The sequence below is a fragment of the Dunckerocampus dactyliophorus genome, chromosome 3 (genome assembly GCF_027744805.1).
Source record: "Dunckerocampus dactyliophorus isolate RoL2022-P2 chromosome 3, RoL_Ddac_1.1, whole genome shotgun sequence".
Lineage (NCBI taxonomy): Eukaryota > Metazoa > Chordata > Actinopteri > Syngnathiformes > Syngnathidae > Dunckerocampus > Dunckerocampus dactyliophorus.
Window position 1 is genome coordinate 18622476 of NC_072821.1, and position 15910 is coordinate 18638385.

The window sequence follows — 15910 nt, forward strand, 5'->3', positions numbered from 1 at the left end:
AGAGCGGCCTGGTCCTCACAGATTTGTGGATGCCACAGTACGGTACAAATCTGATTTCGGTGCGTCTTGTTGAAGTTGTGGTGTATTGTAGCATATGAAACAAGTGTAAATGGTCAGGTTTAAAGCGTCACACACAATCACACATATCCGCCCTTGGGTGCTAGGACTGTATTTACGAGAGGAAAATACCCCAACGAAAGTAGGATCAACCAGAATGCGTTGCCATGGTAACCTAAGCCGAATGGAGGTATCAATGACTCACCCTTTTTCTGAGCTGAGGGGGGCAGGGTCTCCAGTTTAAGTACAATCGAGAGCAAGAAGTTGTCAGCCATCTTTGGAAGGAGCCATGAAAAGATGAGATGTCTCCCTTTTTGGGACGACCGCATGAAATTCTATCCCTTTGCTTCAATCAATCACACATTGTGTAAAATCAAATCGGTGAATCTGACATTGAAAGTTTTTTTTTAGACTAAGAAAAGATCTTGTACTAAGAATATACATTTTCCATGATGCATTTTTTCCATTTGATACGAGCAGAGACTTGAAAAACAGCTGGTTGGGGCTTTTATTCTCATTGTAGATTCAGTGCATCAAGCAGATTACTCAGGTTACTCTTACCCTTCTTGCAAGATAACATTTAACTCAGTTAACGCTCGAAAGTCCCCAATCAAATCAGAGTAATGAGATCCCATCGAGATTTATCACAGCATAGCAGTCGCATTGATCACTAAACCAAGTCAAACACACACACGTAAGCAAGATGGCCGTGTGCGCTCTGTCACGGAAGAAGATGAGAGCGTCTTCATCACATACACAAAAATCGAGAGACGGCAGTGTGCAGGGATACGGCGGGAGACAAATTTGATTTGTGAGGTCTGATTTTTTTGGAGGTGTCATTTTTATGACGCAAATGTTTTACTCTTTTGAACGCATATTGCTTTGAGAAGCCAAACTCTTTACTGAAATGAGCCAGGAACTAAGCGGGACTAAGTTTTTCGTCACGTAAATCTGACCACAACTGGTGGACTTGCAGGACCAAGTGTGTGTGTGTGCGGGGCGGAGGCTAAGTCACTGTTGTTGTACTACACTGCTGATGGGGATGTCATACAACTTCAAAAAATCCGTACTCTCCCTTTAAGCAAGGCAAACTGGCTGAATATGACATCATGAGAGGCTGAAAGAAGTGAAAAGTCTCATGAACAACTCTCTAATTGGTGTCTGCTGTGGCATGGGGGCAGAAGACCACCAGAAGGATAGAGCACAACTGGGGATAGAGGCAATAAACAGGAACGAGCAGATGGTCTACTCCAGAGGACAGACACTCCAACACATGTAACAAACTGGACACTATAAATGTTGGAAGGTGTGAGTGTGTGTATGTTGTTGACAGAAAAATGTCTCAGCCAGAATGTGTCAAATATCACACGCATTCCATATTAGACATACTTGCAAGATATACTATACTTTGCCAGTGGTCATATTTTTTATTTACCAGTAAGTAACACAGTTTGAGTTAAAATCCATTCAGCAATGTCACAAAATGAATGAATGGAATAAGACAATACATTTTTGGATGCACAATGGGATGTCTTTCTGACAGCATTCACACAAAGGGCAGAACAAGAACACCTAAAGGGATTGGGTTCGCATTATGTTAGCATAAAACCACTAACAATCTAAGGGCTAGCGGTGAATTTAGACACTGAGGGGGGTCATTACAAGTTTGATTGAAATGGACGAAAGTATGCTAATGTCAAAGCACACAAGGCATAGTGAAGTATTTCACCAGATTTGGCACATATTTAATCTAAGATAATCAAATCTAATCCAATTGTAGTATATTCTACTCAACCAGACCTTCAAATCAGCATATTTTTGAATTAGCATTTCCCTTCCAGAGCACAAAAGCATTCGACGATGTTGCATGTACAGTGTAGCCTCGGTTAGCCCCGATTATCATATTTGTCAGTTAACGTTGAAAATGTACGCATACGCATTTTCCGGTTAGCAAACAATAGGGGGCGTGTATTGTGTGTTTAATACACTTTCTAATTCTAACTGTGATCTGTTAGGAGTGTATTAGCACGGAAGCTGGAACCGGACGTTATCAGCGGTCGACTCTGTCGTTCTTTGCTAACTAACACAGTTATGCCACAATTCTTTGCTTTTCTTATCGATCATGGCTGCAAAATAACCCAAAATGGAGCCAAAGAAAGTTGCAAGTGCCAGCGTTTTGATAAAGTACTTGAATTCAGTAAATAACTCGTAGCATGGAGGTGCTATCGGTGTGAATATCGCTTCTCTTCCTCCCTCGCTGCTCATCATCCCCGTCTTTGTCAACAAATCAAGTCTTCAGTCAAGGTAAAAGTGACGCTTAATATTCATTTATCCCTGTCATTTGTCATTTATATGCATTCTGAATTTTTTTCTGTATGTAAACCTATAATTGTAAAACTCTGAAAAAGCGTTTTGTGTTAACATTTTTGGGTGTCGGGAACTGATTAATTGGGTTTACATTTCTTATGGGAAAAATCACTTGACATTTCAGTTTGAGTTGGACCTTTTGGAACAGAATAATGACGCTAAAGGAGGTTCCACTGTAATTGCAATACAAAATACAACTTCTCCTATGGTGGAAATCTTGATTGATTGTGATTTTGCTCTTATCATCTTTCAATAATTCTAACCTGTTGATGAATGAGATTAAAACATAAAACATAGTCCATTTTTTCTTACTAAAACTACAGTTTGTCTAATTCTGTGGACATCTGTTACAACACATTACATATCAGTGGTGTGCAAAATTACTTCTGTTTCTGTGATACACCTCCCTGTCAAGAAAAAAGCTCCTTTTTTCCCCAGACAAGAGGTTGTCTTTTGGCTGACAGTAATTCCACACATTTTGCGATGCTCAGCATGCTTTTAGAAGTGTCAGAAGAATGTTTTTGTTTTTAGGAAACAAAATGCATAATTTGCAATAAAATGACTCAAGCATTTTGGAATCCTGCATGAGCATTCAATAAATAACACCTCCAATGAACAAGGAAATTATTTGTCTTTATGGTGCTGGAAATAAAATGAAATCCAGTCTAGGAATTTTATCCACCACAACACACCATTACCGTGTTTGATTATGTTTTATTTTTTTACATCTCAAGAGCCTTATTACAACAGAAACCTTAACTTTCCATCTGCCACAAAAGGCTTCAAAGCACTTATCTTCTAAGGCACCCTCCTTCCTGTGAGTTGGAGCAGCCTACTGTGCAGAGATACTTCCAAAACCTGATAATGACCTGTAAATTAAACAATATATACAATATAGGCTGCAAGTGATAGAAGAAAAGTAAGAGACACACAGGCTTCAGGCTTCTTTTTTATGTCAGTGAAAATGCAAAGGTCAAGAGAAGACAACCTGTGAGTGGTAGCTTCATCTGTGGAGTTTGTTGTTCCAGCCGCGGTATGTTCATTGTAACATTGACCGATACATAATGATCTTTAGAAGTCTGAAGGTGAAAGGAGTTGTTGAGGTCTGCAAACTTGAGTTTTTTTTCCAATTCTGTCGGAGCTTTAAAGATAGAAAAAAGCCTCTTAATCAACAATTCTGTGCCAAAAACCCAGTGAAAAGAGGGCAGTTGAGGGCAAGTATGTGCTCCCCTTTGAGTCTTGCAGTTGCATTGTGAACATGGTGCAGGCAAGACAAAGTTAACTGGCTCACTCCCACGTAATAAGAATTACAATAATTAAGACCATTTACATTTACCACTGATCTCATGTTTTCACGTTTGCAGTAGACTTATGTATTGTCCTGATTTATGGCAGATTAAAATTAATTTGAATGTGCTTTGAATGTAGCACTTTGGAATTTCAATCAGAATCATATTTTGTTTTTGCCCATCATGTGCAACTTACAAACAATTTCTTGGTAGCTGTTGATGGATGGATGGATGTGTCAAAAACCAAATACATTTTTCCGGTTAGAAATAATGTAAATCTAATTAATCCGTTCCAGACGCCCAAATATATTAACACAAAACACATTTTATAGAAAATAGTTATGGTTCCACATGCCGGAAACTGTGAAATACATATGAATGATGCTTGAAATGGCAAAGAAAAATTGCGAGAATTTGCATTTTGCACATTTGGATCTTAATGAAGTTTTAAGTAGAGCTACAATATGCAAAAGCAAGAAGGGGGAGTGAGACAAAAAGCACTTTGAAAAAGTAATTTATTGAAAACAACAATTAAACTGAAATAGGCTGTTTATCAGCTGATCAAAAGTTTAAGACCATCGCTCAAAAAATAACAAAAAACTCTCCAAACCAGAACAAAAAAATGTTCTCAGTAGGACTCAGTAATGAATAGCTCCACCGTTCTTTTTAATCACTTAAAAATCGTTTTGGGCATGCTTGATGTGAGTGTTTCCAGGAGGCTAGTGGGAACATTGCTCCAAGTGGTGAAGATGGCTTCATGAAAGGCATCAACTATCTGGAACTGATGGCCATTTTTATATTTCCCTTGCCATCCATCCCCAAATGTTCTCTATGGGATTTAAATCAGGGGAACATGCAGGATGGTCCAAAAGAGTGATGTTATTCTCCCTGAAGAAGTCCTTGGTCAAGCGAGCATTGTGAACTGCAGCGTTGTCCTTTTGAAAAACCCAGCTGTTACCACACAGACGAGGGCCCTCAGTCATGAGGGATGCCCGTTTGACGACCCTGCACAACCTGAAGCTCCAGTGTTCCACTGAATGAAAAGCACCCCAGATCATGATGGACCCCCTCCACTGTGCCGGGTAGAAAACATCTCAGGTGGGATCTCCTTGTCATGCCAGTAACGTTGGAAGCCATCTGGACCGTCAAGGTTACATTTTTTCTCATCAGAGAATACTTTTGGACTTTTTTGTTGTAATGCTCAGGATCTTTCAAAAAATGTAGAACTGTCTTACTGCGCCCAACCTCAGCAGCAATGGCACGCTGCAAGAGGCCTTGCTTATGCAGCTTGACAATCCTACCACATTCAACAAGAGAAAGCTTCTTAGCTTGATGACAGTGTGAATGCCTGACAGAAAATGAACATTTTGAGCACATTTTGGATTTTATAGCCTGTGGTCTTCAACTGAAATAGGTTGTTTAGGTTGTTGTCAAACAAACTATTTCATTTTTTTTAATGTTGTTGTTTAAATTACAAGTTCCAAATGTTTTTGTCTCACTCCCCCTTTTTGCTTTTGCATATTGTAGCTCTACTTAAAACCTCATTAAGATCCAAATGTGCAAAATGCAAATTCTAGAAATTTGTCAACTGGTCTTAAGATTTTGATCAGGAGTATACCACTATTTGTATCTGTATCCTAATCCTAAATTATCTGTATTCGTATCTGAACTCGGAATGGGCGGGGTATAAACCAGAAGTGGGCCTGATTTAACTGGAAATGGGTGGGGCTTAAATTAATACGTCATTTTAAGTCTGAAATTGACATGGATTGATCAGAAGTTGCTATATTTATTGTTTATTATTCAGTTATATGTGTACTGTGTGTGTGTGTGAGTGATCTGTAAGGCTTATGAGTTTTTAGTCAGGCTGTCAAAAATAGTGCATTAACAGCGGTAACTAATTTATTTCATTAACTACATTAAATTTGTTAGCGTATTTTAACGCATACGCATCATGGCAATCCACTGCTCTCTTTTATGATGACAGACAGCGACACAGTGTAGTTCCCTGCAGAGTCTGTTGCTCCTTTATAACTTTATTCTGACCTGAACACATCAACAGCAGTACAATTCAAACACCATTTATGTATTTCCAACTCTAAACAACAAACTAAATAAACCTCTCTATTCCATTCATCATTGCCATGACACTTCCTCGTTGTCACTAGACAGACTGCAAGATGCATTCACAGACACTCCGAACAGCACATCAACGTCTTTATTATGCGTGTATGTGAGGTCTAAATTGGGTCATCAACACGGTGCCCGCGGGCACCAGGTGGCCCGTCATGATCACATGAGTCACAGGATCACAACCTGTTCTAAAGATAGCTCAAATACTTACCTGCGAGCTGCATACGCATTTTTTGGTTGCACTTACATGTAAATTGGAAAAGACAATATATTTAAACACTTTAAAAAATTGTACAAAAGGCTGTTTCCGTAATGCCCTTTTTCTTTTGTTCCTTTAAGTTAACTTGTGACTAAACATAGCACCCACCTACGGCGCAAGATGGGCACATAAATGCAGCCGTGGAGCTTTGAGAGTTGTTGTCGTAACACGTATCTTGTTTTTGATGTTCAACTAACAGTCTGCGTCTATAAATGTGAGTAACCTGGTTATTTCTCATTCGTTCAATGCTAGACGCTGTTTGCACCATGACATTGTATTGTGTGCCGTAAGCATCCAGCCGCCGAGCTGGTCACTAACTGCTGAGCAAAGTTACCCTCGTCAGCATTGCCACCAATTCATTATATTGTTAGCATGCTATTTCAATGTGTTTAGTGTACTGCTGATAGCTGAGATGTTATTTTGCTGTGCATTTGCGTTTATGTCTGGGGATGGGGTGGTTGCTGTGTGTGACTGGCCAATCACAAAGCGTGAAGAGTGAATACATAATGAGGATTTTCTGTAATCACGATTACGGATAATGATGAGCTGTACTCGTTTCATGCTCATACGCTGCAAAAATGAAGTATCCGTAACAGATACTTGTCTACAAGTCATCCCTACTAGCTATTAGGTTGTTTTTTTTTGGCAAAGACCTCATGAGCCGGCCGCACGGTCGCTGAGTGGTTAGCACACAGTCACACAGACCAAACAGTCTGGAGATCGGGAAGATCTGGGTTCGAATCTCCGCTGGGCATCTTTATGGGGAGTTTGCATGTTCTCCCCGTGCGTGCGTGGGTTTTCTCGGGGTACTCCGGTTTGCTCCCACATTCCAAAAACATGCATATTAGGGTAATTGGCGACTCTAAATTGTCCATAGGTATGAGTGTGAGTGTGAATGATTGTTTGTCTATATGTGCCCTGCGATTGGCTGGCGACCACAGTAGTTAGCATGTTGGCCACAGTCAGGAGATCAGAAAGATCTGGGTTCGAATCTCCATTTGGACATCTCTGTGTGGAGTTTGCATGTTCTCCCCGAGGGGGTGTTCCTCCCACATTCCAAAAAAATACATGTTAGGTTAATTGGTGACTCTGAATTGCCATCAGTCCAGAGTGTACCCTGCACCTCGCCCAAAGTCAGCTGGGATAGGCTCCAACATACTCTGCAACCCTAGTGACGACAAGCGACATCAAAAATGGATGGAGTTTAAAACATGAACATGGACTGCATGAATCCAAGCACGGGTGGTCATGGGACAAGCAAACCCTCTTGGAGAAAAAGGGGAATAAACACATTTTAGTTAAATGGCTTGACACTCAGAAGACTTTAAGTAAACAATTTGTTTGGTTTCATTTTAATCCATTCCATTTTTTAAAAATATTCACAGAGCACTCTGTGGGTGGGTTTGGCAGCATGGTCTCCCATTGAGAGCTAATATCCAATTCAGCAGTTGCTAAATTGTAATGATAAAGTATCCAAAATGCAATCCCTCCTTGGCTGTCTCCCATGGTGATTCAATGGCATAAATGACAACGCTATTATTCTGACAAATGTCACGCAAACAGCAGAATTTCTAAAAGACAATTTGTCTTTCATTGAACTTTTGTGATTTCTTTATTGTCCAATAACTTTGATTGTATTTTTGCTTTTTTTAGTGGGTTGCGCATGTTACAAATATTCTTGGAAGTCTATAAAGAAATCATCCTAAAGACGTTGTAATGGTTATGTTTTCATATGCAGTAAAGGCTAATATTAAACTTCCCCTTTGACAAGTATATCATAGTAAATGGAAGTTAATTTAGCCAAGCCAAAAGAACCGGCTCTGCTTCCAAAGTAGAGCCACCTCTTTGGGCTGCCAAATAATTTAATGTCATTTCTAACCTCATAGTTTGGCCTAACTTGGTAGATACGAATGGTTGGTGTTAGGGATGAGCCGGGCACTTGTTTTAGACAATAATGTATTTTTGCTAAGTACGAGCATTAAACGAGTACATCTCGTCATTATCCGTAATCGTGAACGTGATCAATGCCCATTTCGCTGACCCGAAAATATAGCCGCAAACACTAACAAAGAAGAAGCTGGCGAGCCCCAACAAAGAATAAGTGACTGAAAGTGGTCGTCTCAATGCAACATTTGCAACACAATGATATGCAAAGGAGGACGCATGACCAACATGATGTAGAAATAACAGTGCCCGTCTTTGATGCACTACGTCGGACTTCCTCAAAGCAGTCAGAATCAGCGAAGTCAAACAAAAGATGACGTCTGCCAATGTAACCGAGGGTTTCAGGACGTCCATTGATGTTGTGGAAATTCAGTGTAAATAAAAGACGGGAGCTATAGCATACAGCTACAGCAGGGATGAGTCGGATACTCGTTTTGGCCGAGTATCCGTTACGGATACATGAAATGAGCATGAAACGAGTACAACTTGTCATTATCCGTAATCGTGATGATTACGGATTTTATTGCAAGTCTGAATTATGTCGCACCAGGCAAAATAATAGTAATCATTATAATAATACGGGCTGTTGTTGCGACCGTAACCCATGCCAAGCTAAAACTCAACTCTGAACCCCCGATGTCACTTTCTGCCCTCAACACATTCTGAAAACATGTCATGTCCCTGGGCAAGACATTTCACCCACCTTACCTCCAGTGTGCCCACACTGGTTGGAGAGGACCAGAGCAGCTATGGCTACAGATGTAGATTACTACCACCAGTGTGTGACAGAGGAGTAAATGAATTATGGCTTTACTTCATTGTGAAGCACTTTGGGTGGCTTGAAAGGTGCTATAAAATCTAATCCATTATTATGTCTACTATATTGGGTAATACGAGTGTATATGTGTGTTATTTCATGTCTGAAGGGCTCCAATAATGTTAAAAAGAAGGTCATAAACATGTTTTCTATGCTATAACTACAAATATGTCGTAGGTATTTAAAAAAAGTTAGGTGCCTCAGCTTGGATGGGCTGGTGCTCCTTTCCACAAGCATCTGCCCTGTGTTTGACAAGATTCTCTCTGAAGGAACAGATCTAGTCTAGCAGCCATTAAGTAAATAATGAATCTAATTCAACACATTCAAGGCATGTTGGCCATACAGTCAGGAGATCGGGATGACCTGGGTTCGAATCTTTGTGTGGGGCCATGATCTCATGCATGATCTCCCTGTGCGTGGGTTTTCTCTGGGTACTTCGGTTTCCTCCTAAATTCCAAAAACATGCATGTTAGTTTAATTAGAGACTCTAAATTGTCCAACGTGAGTGTGGATGGTTGTTTGTCTATATGTGCCCTGACGACCAGTCCAGTGTTTATCCTGCCTCTCGCCCAAAGTCAGAACAGAACAGTTGGACAAACTTTTCTGTATTTTCAATCTTTAGTGAAGCAATTGTCATAAAGCTGAATGTTGGGGCTTCAGTCCATCCACTGTAAGGAGGAAGTAGCCTCGAAACTAGGAAGTAACTGCTCTTTATCCTATGTTAGTCTGTGTGTGTCTTCTAATTGAAGCAAGCCACACCAAACAGATGAGTTTGTCAATAGGGATACTCCGATCAGGGTTTTATGCTGCTGATTTCGATACTGATCATCCATGAGTGAGATTGGCCAATATCGATCAAATGGATTAACTGTACATAGTATTTATGGTATTTTGTGGTAATTTATCATTATATAAAGGCATAAAGTGTGAATTCAACAGTTATAATAAAAAAGTACTAAGAGATTAAGCAAATATTCTTTGACCCTTTGTGACCTACTCAAAATTGCCTGGCATGCTCGAAGACCCCTGTGATAATATCACCATCATAAAGCTGGACACACTGTGTTTATGTTCACTAAACAAGGACACACAAATTGTGTTTTGAGGACCAGGCATAATTAGTATAATAACAACAAGAGAGCACAATTGTTCAGTGACACTTGAAACAGTTAGTAGGTACCCCATGAACACGATATCCACTTGTGGCTTCCCTGTGGGACAAAAACGATCTCTGAACAAAAAAAAATTGCTTGTTTGTTTTGTGGTAAAAAAGTCACATTTGCAGTCGGAAGACCAGAAGCTATGTGGATAACTCTAGCTAGCCAGCTAGCTAGCTGGCGCCAATGTAAAGTACAGCCAGTGGCAGACAGGCAAAGCGTGTAATAAAAGATGCAAGAATCGTCGAACAGCAATATGTTTGGTATGGGAGTGATCAAACACGCTGGCATTGATTGCTGTAGCCTGTGGCAAGCTCAATATGAGATGCATCCTTTTGTTGGCAATCCTACGTGACAGTGAGAATACCTACATGAGAATACCTAGTTGCCAAGCAGCCTGTCTGTACAAAATTCAAGCGATAGTGCCTCTTTTGTTTAAATATGCACTGTTTCTATTGTTTATTACTAGTCATCTCTAACAGTTGGATAGGTTTATAGGTTTAATTAGTTAGAATTATCATAGTGTAACTAGTAGGGGTGTCACGAGAGCTCGTGTCACGAGATCTTGTGAGATTACAACGTGACAAGATTTCTTGTTTGTAGAAAATCTGTTTCGCGAGAACACGGCAGCCAGAAGCCAGTCTGACTCTGAACTATGGCATCGCTACTATAAATGGTATTACAGTAATATGGAAGTAGCAGTGCAGGAGGCATTATAGGAACTGCACATTAAGTGCTTAATGCACACCTTGCAATCCAACCTACCTCGGTGTTTCCAGTGTCAGCAAATGATGTGTGGCTGTTTTTTTCCATTGGAGTTGAACAGCTGTGTTAATATCCAAGCAGAATCTGTAGTAATTCTACATTTGATCTAAGTTACTTAAGATTTTGTCAGATCAAAACATATAGATGTACGGACTTGTCTACACCCTTAATCAGTAAGTGGTTCTATTTATAAAATATATATTTTCTATATTATTATTATTATTATTATTATTATTATTATTATTATTATTATTATTATTATTATTATTATTATTATTGTTGTTGTTGTTGTTGTTGTTGTTGTTGTTGTTGTTATTAAATGCAAGCAGTCAACAAAGGCAAAGTAGCCTCCACGCTGGCAAGCAGTACTGCCGTGCAATATATGTCTGAAAGCTGCATAAACCCCTTCACAATGCAACCCAACCCCTGAACAGCGGCAAACCCAAGAAGGCAGAGTTTGGACACAATCTTCCGTCACCTGGCAACCCCTCGCTTTCCTGGTGTACTATACAGTATGTATACCTTTTTTTATTATAGGTTGTTTTTTATTATAAATATCAAAGGACAGCTGGACAGCCCAATTAGTACAAATGTAGAAGAAGACAATCCTGAGCTGTAGTATCGCATGTTGGACCAGAACAAGCGTGTGACTAAATTTATTATTTCTGTTGTGTTACAGACTCACTTATCAAAACAAAACAACCAGTACACATCTTTATTATTCATGTGTTCAACATGTACTTGAGAGAATGATGCAACTACTGTATGTTGTGTGTGTTGTCTTCACCGTGCAGTACAATTCATTTAAGGAAGATGCGCTTAGTTTGCCAAAATTGGAACTTTCTACCTCTTCAAAGAGATGAAATTTGTGTTCAATTTGTTTTTCTGCCGAGGACTTAAATCGTTTCACACAATCGATTCACATTTTTGTATTCCCTTGGCTGGCCTTGACAATCAAGTAAAAAAAATAAGAAAAATTCACTTAGTACATCTTTGTTAACAGGCTATGGGCAGTAAGTTTTTATCCTCAAGGAGAACAAGGGCACCACTGTCAAGCCAATCTTCCGCTTGTTTTACCTGCCTTTCATGGAAAAACTGCAACACTCAGATTATGGCATCTTATTTCTCATTGTGGTACTTGAGTGATTTAAAACGTGAAATTATGGCTACACTGTGAATGAAATGCCAAAACATTAACTGGGTGCTGGGGTGTGTTTTTAATAGAGAGGCTCGATGTTGGCTTTCTTATTGATATCCAACATACCAATATTGTCCAGCACTTCATTACAGATACCAATATTTGCAGCAGCTCTTCCCTCAAATTCATGTCAGGTCACAGCTTGTGTAGTGAATGAATACATTGTGCTTCTTTGACTGTGATACTACTGAATGCATTTCACAAATAAACACTGTGCACAATAAGTCAAATACTGCAATATGCCATATAAGTAGAAAATGTGTCATATTTATTTTAAACATTTTGTCTCAAAATAGTCACTAAAAATCATGACCAGTCGTCAACTAAAATAAGTTCCCCTACTATCAACAAGTAAGACAGGTTGGACAAATAAGAATCCAATTAAATAATGCTGGCAATGACGCAATTTGGAAAGCTATAAGAACAAAGTGCAAAGTATGAAACTCTGGAGTACACAATCAGTGAAATGTATTAACTGGACAGCACGTTAAAGAAACACATTAAAGGAAGATGTTTTACTCTACACTACAACATGCAGTGCTTTACAGTAATTTCAAATTGCATATTTGCAATAATGAGACGAAATTTGGAAATATTTCCAGACCACGGACATACTGAGGTAGCAAGCTTGTTGCTGTGTGATCACTTGTCCGACGGTATCATTATCGGCAGAAAAAACAATAGGGACCGATCAAATTTTTATGGCAATATCGGCCGATATCAGACATTCCTTGATTTTTATAAAGAAATTCATATATTTGTGCCTTGAGGTTCTAAAATATTAGAAATTCTGCTATAGTTCACAAAAACAAAGATTTGGAACCTTCATACGATATATAGGAAGATCTGATAATTTGTCTTACATCATATTAGATTGTACAGTACTTGTGAGTTTCCAGTGACTGTGCTTTATTGAGTTCATTTTTTTTTACAGTGTGTATTATTCAATTTCTTTTGCAAGGCCTCACAGATGGATCTGTAACCCTCAACAGAGGGGTCCCTTAGGGATCAATCCAAGGTCATTAGTATTTTCTCTTTCATAAATACCTCAGTCATGCGATGATCTTTCTTTGCTTCCCTTCTGCTACTTTGCCAATGACACTCAACTCTACCTCTCCCTTCTCCATTCTGACATTTTGAGGACTGCAGCTCATGTTGCATGTATAAAGAATAATCTCAATGCTTGGGTGTCTGTGTGTCACATCAAGTTCCATCTTCAGAAGGTAGTTTTTCTCTCTTGTTTGGCCTCCCTGAGACCTATCTCCATCAATGGCATCATTCTGCCACAAGCTTTGCAGCGATTTGTATGACCTACTGTGTGCCTCTTCCACATTTATCTGGATAACTCTCTCTGCAAGAACCTGAAAACTGTTTGTAACCCCCACTTGGTGAGTCTGAAGCCAAATGTGCTATGTATAAAATCTAAATGTAAACAACAGGAGTCTGATGTATGGGCCGTATGTAAATGTAAATGACTTAAAAAGACCTCTTACTTAAAATGATTCACAGCAACACAGAGCAGCTTTAAATTTAGCAGGATGTTATTAATTTTCAGTTTTTTTTTCTCAGCACTCCATTACACAAGTGTAGTATTCGGACTAAAAGATACATGAAAAACACAACACAGCGCTTGAATACTTCATCATTTCATTTTATAATCATGATAATATAATGTGTTAGATTCATAATTAATTAATAATTAATTAATTACAACAAACATCAAACATCAAGTTGCTAATTAAATAATTATATAAGGTTTAGGTTTAGAAGACACAGAACTAATGTGTCCTCAGTGCTCTGTTTCTCCCTTTTCTTTGGACAGTTTATCAAAAAATAAGACAGTTTTTCATTATATATGTCAGGTATGTCACCAATAGCAACTTTGTTTACCATGGCCTTTATTTGTGTGGATAGTGTCAGGGCTGTGTGCGTAAACTGACTTCTTTTTTGTTGTGCTTTGAATTAACACACTCATAAAATATTATATACCTAATATTTTGATGATGTCAATGTCATCATTACGTTAAATACAGTATTTATCAATCTGGAATTACAGCAATTTTCAACATAATTTCATCCCCGTTTTGAGTCTTTTTGCGTCCACCTTTAAATTAAACCAAACTCAAGAATTGCCCCGCCCACCGGGTCATCACTCAGCAACTCCTCTTCCCCCCACACCCTATCCTTGGGTAAGGGCAGGAAAGCGGGGGTGGGTTTCAAACTTCATTAGGATCGTCAGGTGGTCAGCCTCTGTCATTGGTGTTTCAATGATAGGCCCATGGGAGTTCATCGGCAACACCTGGCGTCCCAGCTGTGCCCCTCTCTGCTTTGAGCCCAGCTAGCGTCCTTGCACTTGATCCATAGCAACTGGCTGCTTCTTTCAGCTGCTTCAGAGACTGATCTTGGCTGTTGTCGCAGAGCCTGTCCATGAATGCCAAGGCCTTTCATGAGCCTGATGGTGGAGGAAGCCACAAAACCTCTGCATCCTACGTCATGTTGGATAGACCTTGGCCTTCCATCCTCATTGTTTATCTGCTGCCAGGTCTGTTTAGCGCAGTTTCTTTCATTTGTACGCCTCTTCGGTGGAATCCTCCCATGGCACCGTGAGCTCTATGATGTTGACCACCTTTAGTGAAGGGGACCATAGCCCAAGTCAGGCCTGAGGGTGGTGGTTGCAATCTCAGGGGGAAAGATGAGTTGCTTGCCAATATCAACTAGCATCTTCCAATCCTGGGCCATGGCTAGCTGTAGCTGTCCAGCTTCTGGTTTGGTAGGGGGGTGGTTAGTCTGTTTCTGTCCCTCTCAGATGTTGGCACAGAGATGGAATTGGTAGCTCTAGGGGGCAAGTAGTTGATGCATAACTTGAGGCGGAGTTGCATACGCACACTTCTACAGGAATCCACAGTGGTGTGAAAAAGTGTTTTTCCCCTTCCTGATTTTTTTTTTTTTTTTGCATGTTTGTCACACTTAAATGTTTCAGATCATCAAACATAAATAGTCAATGACAACACAACTGACTACAATGTAGTTTTAAATGAAACTTTTTATTAGCAAGGGATGAAACAAATCCAAACCTACATGGCCCTGTGTGAAAAAGTGATTGCTCCCTAAACCAAGTAACTGGTTCGGCCACCTTTAGCAGCAACAACTGCAATCAAGCGTTCTGTGATTACTTCCAATGAGTCTCTTACAGCGCTGTGGAGGAATTTTGGCTCACTTATCTTTGCAGAATTGTTGTAATTCAGCCACAGTGGAGGGTTTTCCAGCATGAACCGCCTTTTTAAGCTCATGCTGTTGTGGAATATTGAGAAGTAAACAGGACACGTTTCAAGTTTGAGTGTAAAGAGCCCCATTCTTTATCTAACAATGACGTGGGTATCCAAGACCCTTCCCTTATTTGGATGTGCCTCAGGACTGGAAGCACAGTTTGGCAGAACATTTTGAACATGTTGAAGTCACGTAGCCCTCATAAATTCAATTGGCGTTCACAAAAGAAAAAGTAATCTGGAGTTCAGAGGAAAAGAATCATTTTACAATATATCCCCCCCTTTTGGGGGCCCTAAAACCCCAAAACAAACAAAAATGTGTCTTTGACCAGACTTGATCCCATATATCATATCAAAGTGTCCCGACACCATTTCGACTTGTCCATTTCCCGAATCAAGTTCACGGATTATGTTCATGGGGTTTTTGATGCCTGTTTTAATCCTGACGAATGAGCACAGGGGAAAAGGGAAAGCATTATGGCCAATGATTTGTCCTGGGGCAAAGGCAGAGTGAGTTTGTGAGCAATGTTTCCGCTCACATTATCACCGCCCAGATTATTGTGCCTCTGTAAGAGTGGTGTTGGCCATCTTTAGTCTCTTTCTTCAATCACCCGCCGATAATCAGCACGATGTCGTCTGGAGGAACCCTTTGTGATTA